Source organism: Passer montanus, unplaced genomic scaffold, assembly GCF_014805655.1.
Source record: "Passer montanus isolate IOZ18808 unplaced genomic scaffold, ASM1480565v1 scaffold47, whole genome shotgun sequence".
NCBI lineage: Eukaryota > Metazoa > Chordata > Aves > Passeriformes > Passeridae > Passer > Passer montanus.
In genome coordinates this window covers 6086131-6101855 of record NW_024369596.1, presented here as the reverse complement: position 1 = coordinate 6101855, position 15725 = coordinate 6086131, and positions in this window count along the sequence as shown.

The window sequence follows — 15725 nt, the reverse complement described above, 5'->3', positions numbered from 1 at the left end:
ATTTCAAAGACTTCAAGCAGTGGCAGAGGTTTCTCAGGAAACATTGGAGTCCCCCTCCCTGGAAGGATCTAAAAGACGTGCAGATTTGGCAGCAGGGGACAAGGTCTAGTGGTAGCCTTGAGAGTGCTGGGTCAACAGTTGGACTCAATGATCTCTGAGGGCTTTTCCAATCTAAACAATTCCATGATTCCATGATCCTTTTTTGTTTGCTGTGCTGATGTTCATCTGGGTAACAGAGAAAAAGTGACTTTTAGGTAGGGGAAACAATGGTTTCAAAATGCTCCTGTTTGGCTCTGGAAAAAAAGTTGAATGAGTACATGAAAATCATGGAATCACAGAATCTCCTGAGTTGAAAAGGAACCACAAGGATCATCAAAGTCCAGCTTCTGGTTTTGCCCAGAATAATCCCCAAAATCCCACCCTCTGCCTGAGACCATTGTCCCAGCATTAGGCTTAGACAGCCTTCTTTGGACCTCCAAGGATAGCAAAGATAGAGGAAGGGCTGAATGGAATTGGGCACCAACTCCCACCCCAGTCTCTCTTTCCTGCTTCTCTGGAGTTGGATCATCTTTCCCAGCTCAATCCCTGTCCATCAGTCCTGTGCTCTCCTACATCAGGGTATTGCTGCAGGTGGGTTGCAGAGGGTTTGAGAGGTAAGAAAGTTCAAGTTATTTATTTGTATTCTTTTCTGCCCCAAAATGGACTGAATAATGACTTCAGTGAGTGCCATGTCCAGTGGGAGCAAAGATCCCTCACGCCAGCTGGGAATATTGCTCACATTGGTGGCTTTGGATCAAGAGAAGGGTTTATCCCCCTCCAATTCCATCCAAAATACCCAGGGTTTCAGTCAAAGCCCTTGGAAGCTTTGATTTCCTATGGTGGAGGTTTCTGGGACGTGTCCCTGCCAGATCCCAGCCCAGGCTGGGGATCAGTGGGATGTGATGCTCCATCCCTATCCCCGTGCAGATCTTGGCAGGGACTGTCATTGTCCTATCAATGTGATTGGAGAAGGCAGAAAAAAAGAAAGGTTTGTTATGAGAAATGACCAGGAACAAGAGTCAGGTTTCCCGAAAACCTATGACTCCTGTTTCCAATCCTGTCACGAAGCCAGGACTTGAAGGCTCTGCACAAACCTTTCACAGCTTCATTTAAGTGTCTCATTTTCTTGTATTGACCCAGAAGGGTTTGGGAGCTCGGTGAAATCAGTGCTTTTCTGTCAATTGATTCAGCCTCAAAGAAGCTGCCACTTCCAGCATTCCCCAGCAACACAGAAATCCTGAATATTGCTGCTTCAAGGGTTTGGGGTTTTGCAATCCATTTGGATTATTTAGCCGAAGCAAAAGGCTGCCCTGAGATCACAGAGCCCAGCCCAGACAGACACAGGATTTGTCCCTGGAGTCACAGCTGAGGTCAAGACAACCTTGTCCCCCTCCAGAACTCAATCAGCAAAACCAAGAGTGACATAAGAGGCAGGAGAATAACCCCTGACCCTGCTCCCAGCACCAGGCTGTGGGTTATCAGAGGCACAGCTGGGCACAGGACCATCCCAGAACATCACAGTGTGTGTCTGTCAGAATCAGACTGCTCTGCCTCTGAGGACTCCAGCCCACTTAGTTATTACTGCGGTTTTATCCTGGCAATGCTCACAAAACCTCCCTCGAGGGCCTCACTGTGCTGTGAATCCACTGGACACCCACAGCTATTCCCAGGGCTGGTGCCCTGAAGCAGCAAGGAGGGAACTCAGCTCCAAAACACCCTGGGCAGGGATGCAGGGAGTTCAGCCCAAATTCCCCCCATCCCTGGCACCCATCTGCCCAGCAAATGCCACGGGGCAAGCATTGGCTCCTTGACAAGGAGCCCAAGCCCTGCTGATCCCTCCCTGGGATGATTGATGCTGATTTCTCACACGTATGGAATATGAGAAACACAATGGGCAACCCCAACCCGGGGAATGATTGCTATTTGACTCTATGATTCAGAAGGTTGAACAATTGTTTTATTAAAACTATACTATATTACACTAATACTATATTATAACTATACTAAAGAGATACTATACTGTACTATACTAAAGAATACTACAGAAAAACTTGTGACTGTCTGAGACAGCGAGGACACAGCTTTTGCCCAATTGGCCAAGGAAACAAAACAACCTTAGCAGAATCTAACTGACAAATCACTTCAGGTAAACAATTTTCTTAACACATTCTACATGTGCAAAAACAACAGGAGCAGAGAATAGAGATAAGAACTGTTTTTCTTTTTTTTTCCAGGAAGTATCCTTGGGAAGTTGTGCCTGCCTACTCTCTATGAAGAGAGCTTCAGCTACACACATGGGCTTCAAATCCCTGAGCTTCTCCAGAGGAAAATGTCTCTCCAAGGCTCTTTAAAACCCAAACGTTGCTCCACCCTTGCCACTGCAGGCAGAGCCCTCCCTTGGCAGAGCTGTCTCCCATCCGCTCCCGCTGCCTCCCCGCTGCTCCCGGCTACCGATCCCTGGCTCCTCCAGCGATAATTTCCCGAGGTCGTCGGATCAAGCGAAGCAATTTGGAATAAATTGGGGTCACTTCAGACTTTTGCATTAAACTCTGAACTTTGGGAGCTTCTCTGCACTGGAGCTGTCAGTGATGGGCATCCCGAGGGGGTTTGTATTTATTTATATCCAAAGCCCTTCCTTGCAGAGCAACCTGCAGGGGCTGAGGAGATCAGTGGGAAGGAGGGAGAGAAGGAAAAGCAAGGAATGTGTCTTTGGCCTTTCTTTCGTCTCTTAAAACCCAAAGGCAGCTCCAAGCTTAATGACCTCAGTTTGTGCAAGAGGCCAGGAGATCGTCAGTGCAAGGTCAAATTCTGCAAAAATCACGCTTAAAGGGGATTTTCTGCCTCTGAAACTCCTATCTGAGGTTTGAGCTGTGTGTTACAGCAGGAGGGTAGGGCCTTTGCTCTCCTTGCAGTGTAGGGAACATGGGAGAACCTCCAAGGATCCCCCAATCCAGGAGATAAAGGAGAAAACACAATAAGAGTCCAAACATCATCTGCTTTCAGCAGCTTTTGTTATTGGGAGTGAAGGGGAGGAGGCTGAACGTTGTTATTTAGAGATATTTCATTTTAGCATTTTCTTAAATGCATTTCTAACTCCGTTAAAAATCACATTTTTTTAGTAAAAAAGCTGAAAAATCATGGAATCATGGGAAGGTTGGGCTGGAAGGGATCTTAGAGATGTTCTAGATCCAACCCCCTGCCATGGGCAGGGATAAATGTCACACTTTAGTCCCCCTTTTTTTTTCCTGATTTGCAATACCTTGGATCACCCCTCAGTGAATCTCCCTCGAAGTTCTGGGAAATGTTAAATATTAAGGGAAGAAGGAGTTTATTTTTGACACCTCTTGCCCCAGTGGCCGCTGGAGCCGCAGCATCCCCGCCCTCCCAGGGTGTGTCTGGACCGAAGGGGTGATGGAATTACAGTCCAGCTCCATGACAAGCCCATCTGCTGGTGCTGGGCTGACCTACATGAGGTGAAATGAGATGTGCTGGGCTCCTTCCAGCTCCTGGAGCAGGCACAGGGCCCCATTGCCAGCAGAAGGGAACACTGTCCAGATGGAGGGATAGAAAATCCCACTGAGACAGGCACGACAGGCACTTTTGGGCCCCTATATCCGAATTCAACCCCATTTTGCACATGTTTGAAAACTCACAGAAAATGGAAATAAAACATAGCCAGGAGATTTATTCCCATTCACCTGAGTCCAGGTGCTGTTTATTTTAGGAAAATTCCAAATAGACTGAATTTGGTGGTGCCTGATCCATGGCTTACACCCCTACTAAAATTTGAAGACCTACAGATGCACTTTTCCTTCCTCGTATTCCCAACCCATGCCTATTAGAGCAGATGGAAAGTTTACCCTTCCCAATCTCGTGCTATCTCTGCATGTAAATGAAGAAATTTGAGCTTAAAACCTGTCAAGCCAACACCTTCCCCCAGGATTCAATTGACTTTGAAATTGTTCACTTCAAAAAACACCCAAACAAACAGGGAAAGATCCCAAAAGGAAGAGAATTAATAAGGGCAGTGTTTTCTAATATGCACACTAAACAAATCCTTCAATCTAAATGAAATCTATATTGCAGGCATTTGCTGGTTTTGAGCTGAGGCTGGGCTGCTCTGGCTCCACATCCATCCGAATTTCATGCTTCCCTTTGAACCTGGCTTATCAGAAACGGTGCCTTTCTTTTCTCTCTGCCTTCCAGAGGGTTTTCAGAATTCAAGTCAAAGCAAGAGCCTACACGGAAAGAAAGAAATTAATTGTCCTGTGTCCTTGTCCCTCCCACATGTGTTTTGGTCAGGATGGCCAGGATTTAGATAGCACCCTGCCAAAATCCCAAACTTTTCCATCATCCAGGGGAAGAAATCTGGGGTTTGGGTGTTTTGAAGATCACTATCAGGCAAATCTAATCTTGCACTTCCATGGCTCCCGGGGATTTATTCCTGTACCTGTGAAATTTGCATCTGTGACAGCAGGTTTCTGTCAATTTGGGGTGTTTCATTTCTCTCCACAAGGAACCTGAGCACTCATTCCACAGGGATAAGGTGCCTACAGCACTCATTTTCTAATGGATGAGTACTTTTATCTCTTCCAGTGCAAAAAATCAAGGTTGTTCCTACTGAAAACAGCTTTTGTTACCTCTGTAGGCAAGGCAGGACATCCTGACCACCCTGCACACCATCCCCAGTCTGCCAGAGAGGGAATTAGGAATAAAATTCCTGACCTGTTCAGTTCTTTCTGGGATTTCTTTTCCACAGCCACTGCTTTGCTGTGTTGAGCAAACCAAGCCTGAGATATTTTCCCAGCGGATTTGGTTCTCTTCAGTTTTTTGCCATGAAGTGCAGCACTTTGGATCAGCTATTTGGAGATGTGGCTCCAGTGAGCACCAAAATGTCACAGTTTTCTGATTCCTGGTGGTGTTTGGAACAGGCTGCTCTGAGGGGCTGTGGATGTCCCATCCCTGGAAGAGTCCAAGGCCAAGCTGGATGCAGTTTGGAGCCATCTGGGACAGTGGAAGGTTCCCATGGCAAGGAGTGGAGCAAGAGGAGCTTAAGGTCCGTTCCCACCCAGACCATTGCATGACTCTGTGATTGATGTGTGTGGGATTGCCATGGCAGCATCACAGGCATGGGAAACTTCCACAATCTATGAAGGATCTTCCAGCCCATCCCCAATTTTGAAATTGCCTGAACCTGTTCCCAAATCCGATGGGAAGCCAGCAGAGATGGGCACCCTGCAAACCACCACGAGCAGGAGCGAGGGGGCAAACCCTGCAAAATCCCTGCTGGAGCAGAGCAGGAAACCATAGAGAGGACAGTTTTTATTTCCATTCTCCATGGCTGGCAGGTTCTGAGCGCTGCTCGTGTCCTGCAGACAAGCCCCGGAATTCCAGCCGGAGCAGAGGAGCAGATGGCAGCGGTTGTTCCGCTGGCTGCCTGCACCTGCCAGACAAGCTCCTTTCCCTTCCCTTCCCGAGCTGCAGGAGCTTCCAAGTGCTCTTGAAAGCAGGAGCTGGAAGTTTGTGGGAATTAGTAAAGGTAAGAAGATTTTTAGAAAGCTGGGAAAGCAGGCCTTAGAAACAGAGAGAACAGAAAATTTAGAGCTAGCTGCAGCTGCAAAGTCTGAAAGTAGAAAAAAGTTACAATGGTATAAAACCAAGGATATTAAACAATAGCTTGAATTTTAGGTTTGGTTCAGATAGATCTTAAGACTGCAGAAAAATATGTTTAGTAAGATAGTAGAAGGTTTTAAACTTACTAATGGTGTATTGTGTATTGTTAATAGAAGACAAGCCAGCATTGCATGAAGCAGGTGTACATGTGCTTGTAGTAATTGGTTAAAACAATTCTGTAAGCTTTAGCAATGTGCTATTGGCTAGAAAGTTTTTTAAATGCTCTGTAACAATGCAATCTTTGGCTGCTGCTGGCTGTACGTGAGCTGTTGCTATCTTCCAGTTGTCTCAACCTTGCAATGAGGCTGGTGCTGCAATAAAGCTCAAGAAATGTACCCAGCACTCCTGTCCTGTTCGTGAAGAGGAAAAATGCCAGCAGAGAAGTTGACTGCTCCCTCCCCAAGCCATGATGGACATGGATTGAGGGAGTGGCCTTGGGGAAGATCAGTAAAGCCACATTGGAGGGCCTGGATGCTGTGGGGGGAGAGGATTGGAGGGCTGGAAGAAGAGGTGCCTTGGAGATCTGGACATAAACCCCTCTCCCGTAACAATGTAGAGGATGGAGGGAAATTCCCACAGCAGTTTTTAAGCCTCCTGTCCTTCACACCAAGGAGAATTTGGTGGATCTGAGACTTTTTATTCTCCCACAGGCTGGATTTGCTCATCCCAGAGGTCTTGGCTTCCCCACATAATAAAAAATCAAGATCCAAACCATCACTGGTTATTCCTGCAGATATTTCCATGCACACCCTGGCCCTGCTGAAGCTGGGTTTGTTATCAGCTTAATAGGGCCAAGACTTCAATTCATCCTGGCAATAAACTGCAGAAATATTGGTGCTCCTGCCTTTTCTAATCTAATAATTTTTTTTCCTTCCAGAGGAGGCCATTCCCTAGCCCTGAGATAGTCTCCCGGCCCAGCATGTGGAATTACAGATACTGCCAGCGCCTATTAACTGTACAAATCTTTGCATTGATAAGTGAGGGAGAGATTTATGTCTTGAAATGAGAAATTCTATCCCCAACAACAAAATTGAGCCAGTGGATCAATCCAGATCAGAGTCCGTCGAGGAAGTGACTGCAGCAATTGGCATTAATTGTTGTCTCTGTCATTTCAGCAGCCTGCCAGGAATGCTGGGCCAGGGGGATGGAGCTTCTCCCTGGCCCCTGGGGGACTTCTGGCCACGGCCAAGCCACTCTGGCAAATTATTGGGGAATATTTACTGAGTTTCCTTGGTGGTGCATTCTGGCACCTTGAAGGAGATGAATCAAAAATCTCTTCCCAGGGCTAAATGTGCTTTAAGAGCAGCCTCTCCTTGCATACCAATTGCCTAATAAGCCCCAAACTGGATTTGCTGAGATTAATTCCCATACACTTCATTTGCTTGCTGCTTCTTATCCAGCAGCCTTCCATCCCCAGGCAGGATTCCTGTAAATGTGACTGCTCCTGGGATCCTGCCACATCCACCTAATGCCCCAAAATCAAAACCCTAAGGGCTTGAACCCCAAAATAGTCCTCGACCTAAATGTCCACGGGGTGTTTTTAGAGGAGGTTTGCTGCTTTTATTTGCATTTTTTATCCCAGAGCCCAGTTCTTGGGATGCCCCTGGGTAACCTGTACAAGCTGGCAGAGGCTGGGGATGTCTTGTAGTCTGAGCTCTTGTCCCCAGGCCATCAAATCCACCTAAACTATTCCTGACAGCTGCTTGTCCAAACTCTTGGATGGAGCCCACAGCCTCCCCAGGTGACAGTTCCCACATCAAAGCTGAGCTCTGCAGGTCCTCTCTCCCTAATGTGCCCTGGAGGAAATTCCGAGACATCACTAAAACTTTGTAGGTGTTTAATCTTCTTTAGGGAGAGTCCTGAACTGCTGGCTGGGTAAAAGATGGGACTCCAGATCCAGCTCTGCTGGTCCCAGGAGGTTTGGGGTGTTCTGCAAAACCCTATCGCCCCCAGGCACTGTCTGGGGCAAAACCTCTGTTTTTGTTAAGGAGAAAATCCATTTTTAGGTCTAAAAGTTGCAGAAAAAAAAAGGGCTGTAAAGTTCTACCTCATTCATAAATGCTCGGAATGAAAATTAACCCAATCCTGCAATTCTCTATTCAGTGTTTGTGTCAGCCAGCACTCGGGCATTTCCCAGGGAGAAACAAGGACCCTGACCAAGCATCCCTTGACCATTCAGGAAGGAAACCCCAAAAAATTAGAAACTCCTTGAATTGTCCTGTGTATTTTCAAGTGACCCAGCATAACTAAGAGAATCCTCTGGAGCAAACCAGAGGAATTCACCCTCTCCTTCAGCTCTCAATGGACAGGTTTGCTCCATTTTGCAAAACCAAATCTTCTGTGCCACAAAATGAAAAGGAATTGTTCCTCTGGAGGCTGGAAGGGCTCCAGAGAAGAGCTGTGCCATGAGGGAAGCTTTGTGAGCTGCCTCACTTGGGATGAGGTTAAGGGAAGAGAGCAGGGACAGCCCTGAGCTGGAGATTGCTCATTCCTGCTCCAGGCTCTGGCTAAAAATAAAGACCAGGATCTGAGGCAAATGGAAAAGGAACAATGACTGGGTTTATTCTGCTTCATCAATGACAGGACAGCTTTAAAGAGACACAAAAACAATACAGAAAAAACCAGGGCTGGTTTCCTAGAAATGAAGGCTGAGCTAAAGATAAAACAGGGTCTGCCCAAATTATCTCTTTTCTGGCCATTTCCAAGGAGAGTTGTGGGCTTCAGTGCAAAATACAAAGGAAGAAGAGGCTTCAAGGAGGGAATGAGAGGTGTCAGAGATGTCATGGCCTCTCTGGGGCCTCGCCAGGGTTCCCCCTCTGGGGCAGTCTGTTCCCAGCACTGCCAGAGGGCAGAGGAGTTGGGTATGGCCCAGCCAGGATGGGCTCCAGCAGCTGTAACGAACCCAGGGCAGAGCACCTGGGCGTTAATCACATGGAATGGGAAGATATTGACACAAGTGGGGTTTGTGCCACGATTTGTTCAATCCCAGGAGCTGCCACAGAGCTTCCACTCTGCCCAAAATGGCCTGGGCAAGTCCTAAAGCCTGTCATGGGAAAGACATCTGTCATTAGACCGCATGCACTTCAAAGGGATTTCTGATGAAAGATCTGAGGGTTGAATTTTAAAGGGAAAGGTCTCAGTGCAGCCTCAGAGATGGGATGTCCAGATCTGGTCCCTCAATTTGGGAAGGATCTTGGGATGCTCAAGCGCGTCCAGGGGAGGCAACGAGGCTGGAGAGGGGCTGGGAACACAAACCCTGTGAGGAACCCCTGAGGGAGCTGGGGGTGCTCAGTCTGGAGAAAAGGAGGCTCAGGGGTGCCCTCATTGCTCTCTACAAGAGAGATAGGCCTCTTTTCCTTCCTGAAAGGAGGTTGTAGTCAGGGGGGATTGGTCTCTTTCTCCAGGCAGCACTGACACAACCAGAGCACACAGCCTCCAGCTGTGCCAGATTGGATATCAAGAAAAAGTTTTTTCCAGAAGGAGTGATAAAGCTCTGGAATGGCTGCCCAGGGAGGTGGTGCAGTCACCATCCCTGGGTGTGTTTAACAAAGCCTGGATGTGGCACTGGGTGCCAGGGTTTAGTTGAGGTGTTGGGGCTGGGCTGGACTCGGTGATCTTGAAGGTCTCTTCCAACCCAGTGATTCTGTGAATTCTGTGATTGTGGGACTTTAATAAGGGACACTCACCCTTCCTGTCTGGAAAGGCCTTTGTCCCTTTGGGCTCTCAGCTTTTCCCTTCCCCTGCACCTACTGATGGTTCCCATTCCTTCCTCCTGCCACAGCCTCATATCACGGAATCAGGTTGGAAAAAACCTTTAAGGTTATCCAAACCAACTATTCCCCCACAACTGCTGAAGCCACCACTGACCACGTCCCCAAGTGCCACATCCACACAGCTTTTAAGTCCCTCCAGAGACTCCACCCCTGCCCTGTGATGCTGCTGCACATTTGGCAGCCTATACATATAAATGTAGTATATATATATAATCCTTTGACCCCACATAAAACCCAGCCACTGATAGCTGCTGAAAATTTGCTGAGTTCATCATACCAGAGGGTTTTTTATTTTTATTTTCCATAGCATTTTGGATTTGAGAGGGAGGAACTTAAAAGGGGGGTGCTAAAAAAATCTTATGCCATTTGATGGTTCAGGTTTTAATATCATATAACGTGATAAATGGCAGAGCAGTAAGACTGGGGCTGTCTTAGGACAAAGACCTTGTCCTTGTGCTGCAGATCCCACCCAGCCTGGCAGGGATTGCTGCCACCCTTCAGCAACCTCGCAGGCTCTTTGGTGGCCGCAGCATCTGTCACTGCAGCTGCCAGCAGGGATGTCCCAGTGCAGTGCTGGGGACCTGCAGGGTGGGATGAGCACCCAGGGATGCCCCATCTGCATCCAGGACCATGCCTGAAGGTCAGGCACAGAGAGGGGACCTGGGGGTGTCACCTGGCTGTGGTCACCGAGGAGAGCACAGCAAATCTCATCACTGCTTTATGAAAGAGGAAAGCAAATGGAGCCCAAATTCTCCTTTTCTTTATCCAAAGGAGCTGATGTTTGAGCATTTCCACCCACAAGAAAAGCCCAGCAACTGCTGCTCTCCTGACTGAGGGAGCTGCTGCTGCAGTTTGGGGAATCTTGGAATGTGTTATTTGTAAATTTTTGTGCCTTTCCGGGGAAAAGCGCCTCATCCTTTCTTATCACAAGGTGAAAGGGTTTTTCTCCTATAACAGAAGCTGAAGGAGTCTCATACTTTGTTTCAGTAGCTGGACTATAGGGAGAGGGGACATTTAATGTTTCAGGTAGAGGTCCAAGAAAATCAAAAGACTCCAATAAAAGAAAATTCAGCCAGCTCAGCTTGTCTCTCCCTGCTGTAAAGAGAGGAGGTTCAGCAAAGGTGAAGCAACTTATTTTGTTCCTGGTTTTAAAAATAACTGTCTCAACCTAAGCAAATCAGCCATGAGAATCCTTAATTGTTTAATGCTGTCAGTAATGAACCCAGCCCCTCTTCATTGGCCACTGCCTGTGGGGAGGAAACAAAAATACGGGGGCTTCCACCCTCACCCCTTTTCTGGCATAGTTTTCCCGGTTTGGTTAATTTTGGGGGTGAGGGGTTCATTTAGAGGTGCTGCTGAACCTGTGCTGGCTTTGCAAGGGTGTGAGCACAACCAGCTTATGTTGAGCTTTGTCACCAGCCAAAAATAGGGGCCAAAGTTGGAAATAAAAGAGCTGCAGCTTCAGTGATCGGGCTGTAGGCAGGAGGTAGGATATGGAGAGAGGTGTCAGCCCAGCCTGAGGACACACCACCCCTCTGGAACATCCAGAGAGGGACATTTGGGTTCTACCCATGGCCCCAGGCCTGGCTGGCACCTCCTCACCTCCCCTTACAGAGGAGGCACCACCCCTGACACTGCCTGGAGGTGACACTGCTGCTTTTTTTTTCCAATAGGGAATCCTCTCCCAGCTTCTTTCTCACTTCTCTGTGTGTGGTTGGAATTTTCCCCCCATTCCCCTGGGGATGCAGAGATAACAAGCAGATGTGAGCAGAAAATCAGTGCCTTCCTTCTGGCTGCATTTCCAGGCACAGCTCTCAAGGCTGACGCACTGAAAACACTCTGGGCACCCCTCAGAGGTCCCTTCACCCTCAGCATCAACACGTCACTTTCCCCACAGCTGTGTCTAAGTCCAGTGTCCCATGACTTGTGGTGCTTGTGGCTCTCATCTACTTGAAGGTCTTTCCACCCCAAACTATTCCCAAATTCTACAACAGCCTTTGAGGCCAATTTCTGCACCATGGTTTGCACATGGCTCAAATTAACAGCTTTGTGCTAATGGGGGATATTGGAGCCAGGAGATTGTCATCTTGCTGAATTCCTCACTTTGAAAATGAAATAAAAGAAAGTTAATAAATAAATAAATAGATAAACAAACAAACAAACAAACAAATAAATAAAAAAAATAAATAAATAATAAAATGAATTTAGAAAAATTTTTAGAAAGCAAAATACTCTGGATGAGATAAATGTCACTCCAGCAGTTCTAGAGGGACAGACACTGTCATGCCTCATCTTCCCGCAGCCCCTCTCACCCCATACACATTTATAAAGTGAGAGGAAAACAGTTTTAACATATCAGATCCCATGAATAATGTACTGGAAAAGCCTCAGTGCAGCCAAGCGTGTCCATCCCATCAATATGATAAATGCAGGTACAGTTGTTTTAATTGTCGGGATCGTGTTGGAGTGCAAACACATCTGTGCTTCGCCTGGGGGGACATTAATGCTGTCCTGATCCTGACAAAGCCTCTCATTCACACACCACCATCCCAGTGCCTGCAGCTGGAGAGCTGGGAAGAGCCAGAATGGGTTGGGAATTACCAGAATGGGTTGGGAATAGCCAGAATATCCTGGGAACAGGCAGGGTGGGCTGGGAACAGCAAAGGGTGAAGGCATGGACAGCTTAGCTCCCTGTTCTTCCAGAGAAAATGGGAGCTGGGCACTGCCACGTGCCCCAACCCTTTTATTGGTGATCCCAGAGCCCAGGAGATGCTCAGAGCTGGTGTGGGATACAACACAGAGTGTAGAGTTTGTCCAGAAGTGCACTTTGAAGGGTGTCTGCTGTATCCTTCACATCACCTCAAAGATCTTGGCTTGGCCTTCCGATTCCTGCTGGGGTGGCACGGGGAAGCTCCTCTCCATCTCTGCCCCCATCCTGGCAGAGGTGGGAACAGGCTTGGAAAAACCTGGGACAGTAGAAGATGTGCCTGGCCAAGGCAGGGGAAAGAGATTGGCTTTAAGGTCCCTTCCAACCCAAACCAACCTGGGATTCTGGGATTCTGGGACATGGTGATATTAGCCCTGTGGTTTGGACTGACAACCACCCTGCAGGGAAAAGGGCCACAGTGGACATATCAGATCTGCTTCCACTCTGGACAGGGCAGCTCCATTTCCATCCTGGAATATGACAATTCTGTTTCCACTCTGGAATTCAGCAGTTCTATTCCCATTCTGCAATGTCACAGTACCATTCCCACTCTGGAACAGGACAGCTCCATTCCCACTCTGGAATTCAGCAGCTCTGTTCCCACTCTGGAATTCAGCAGTCCCATTCCCACTCTGGAATTCAGCAGCTCCATTCCCACTCTGGAATTCAGCAGTCCCATTCCCACTCTGGAGTTCAGCAGCTCTGTTCCCACGCCGCTCTGTTTTGCCGTTCCGCAGCGCCGCGGGCTCAGGCCAGAGGCAGCAGTAAAATATCTCCGTAATAAACGGAACCATTTGGCTCTTGGAGCTGGTGCCAGCTTTTATAACAATTTCCATCTTAAGCTGGCTCAATCCATATTTAATGAAATCTTCTATAAACCCTTTAACAGCCCTCAATTCATTTCGAGTGGTAAATGAGTCAGCACTTCGAAATGATGAGCAGGATTCAGACTCTGCTGCCGTTACTTAAGGAGAAGAAGTGATTCTTTTTTAATGCTTTTTCTCCTAAATAATGTTTCCTTCTCATTTTTTTCTCTCTTTTTTTTTTTTGGTTGCTGCTGTGATGCTGCTCGATAGACATGAGGGCAGGCACAGGGGCATGAATGCCCCAGGTCTGGCACCATCCCTCTGTCCCTGCAGACAGACCCGACCAGCCCAGACTGATTTATCTGTCCCTCATCCAATCTCTTGGCTGGGTCAGCTCCAAACAGGATTCATCTCTCCCTGCCTCAGTTTCCCATTTACTTCGTGCTACCAACCTCCTGCCAGACATCTTGGAGAGCTCTGGAGGGCCATCCCAGCTCTCTGTGCAGCCTGATTTCCTCTAGCATGGAATCTGGAAGCATTCCGGGGGGAGATATCACATCCACCAAGCACAGCCCACCTGAGGAGCAATCATCTGCCCTGCTATTCCCTTTTTCCCTCAGAATCAGACAGCAAAATCCCCTGAAGAGCTGGAGTCTCAGGGAAAGGCATATACCAGCTGTGTAATCACCACTCCACGGTACCTGCTCATTTGAATAATGAAATGGCATCTTTGTTAAAGGCAAGGAGACTTCCAAGCTGTCTTGTTCTGCAGCTCACCTATAAAAGCCAAGCAAGCTTTGCAAAACATTTCAATTCTCCTGATCACTGTAATTACTGGCCAGGATCCAGCTCTGCTCTCTGCTCAGCTTTGCCAGCAGGTTACACATGAGGGCTGTGGGCACAGGCTCTGAAATAAAGTGAATCATGGTTTGGTTTATTTTTGAAAATGCATTTATTTTGCGTGATATTGATTTTTTTTCTCTTATTCCACATCACGCAAAGCAAGCCCTGCCTGTGTGGGGATGTGTCAGTGCCTTTCTGGTTGGGGTGAGCTGAGGCTGAAGATTTGTGTCACTGGCTGTAGCATAAAATCGAGTCAGAGATCTCCTCAGGGCATTTAAATATTGCCTTTAAGTGGCACTGCGTGGGTGATGGTGGCACTAACACTGTCCTGAGACAGTGGTGGCTCTGCCATGGGGGTGGAGTCACCTCAAACATTTCCATGGCAGGCTTTCCAGCACACCCTGGCTCCAGTCATTGAGTATTTGCAATTAACTCTGCATTTCAATGGCCTGAATCCTGCTGAACTCAGAGCAGATGCACGGCAGTCCCCTCTCCTTTATTCCAGCACTCTGGGAGCCAGCAGCCCCAGGAGCCGTCTGGGCAGGCTTGGCCAGGGGCTGTGCTTGGGAGGTTGTGGAAGGAGGTGAAGTGGCCACACTGGGCCTGGCTTGGAGAAGCTGGAATGAGGGGACAGTTCTGGCCCTGACACCTGCTCATCGCAAGTGCCAGGTGAGGTGTGGAGCTGTCTGCAAGGTCAGCACCCTGTGGGACAGCTGAAATCACAGAATCATTGAACCATTTGGCTGGAAAAGCTCTCTAACATCATCGAGTCCAAGGGCTGAACTAAAATTGTCAAGTTCACCACTAGTCCATGTCCCCAAGTGCCACATCCACAGGGCTTTTAAATCCCTCCAGGGATGGGGAATCCACCCCTGCAGCTGTGCCAGGGCTGGGCAGCCTTTCCATAAATAAATTTTCATTAATAAATAAATTTTCCCACTAAACCTCCCCTGGCCCAGCCTGAGGCCGTTCCCTCTCCTCCTGTCCCTGTTCCCTGGAGAAGAGCCCAATTCCCCCAGCTGTCCCCTCCTGTCAGGAGTTGTGCAGAGCCACAAGAGCCCCCCTGAGCCTCCTCTTCTCCAGGCTGAGCCCCTTTCCAGCTCCCTCAGGAATTCTCCAGCCCCTTTCCCAGGTCTGTTCCCTTCTCTGGACATGCTCCAGCACTCAGTGTCCTTCCTGCAGTGTGGTAAGGCTGGAAAAGAAAAGAAAATCCACTTGCTGCCCTCACTGTTTGAAGCATTTTCCTCCAGGAACATCTGGAAGGAGCGATTTCCAGTGGAGATAATGCTGGATTCCTGCTGGTGTGCCAGCCCCAGGTGAGATTGTCTCTGACACCCACACGACACTTTTAATACCCACTGTTGGAAAAGGCTGGAGTGGCCCTGGAGCAGCTGCTACAAAGAGCAGCCTCACTGTCCTTGAAAAGGGAGAGCAGTCCCAGGAAGGGGAAGGATCCAAGCCGGGCTCCTCCAGCCTTCCCGGGCAGAGGGGAGCCGGCTGCTCTCTATAAATATGTCAGGGAAGAGAAACAAAGGGAGGAAATAATGGCTGAAGTTAAAGGCCACGATTGAACAGCAGCTAAATTTAGACTGTGAGACAAAGGAAAGGGCCTAAAAGATAAAGCAGCTTGGTTCAGAACCAGCTGAACTCCTTGGAAGACTAAGCTGGATCTGTTGGAGAATGGGATGAGGCCAGACTCATCCCAGTGGTTCCTCCCACAGCTCTTGGTCAAGGCCAAGCCCTGGGAGTTAACCAGGAGCCATTGCAAAGCACCCCAAGGAGCAAAACAGGAGCACACCCCAAATCCAGCAGGAAATCTTCCAATCCAGATTGCCACCTCCCACAGCTCTTGGTCAAGGCCAAGAGCCATTGCAAAGCACCCCA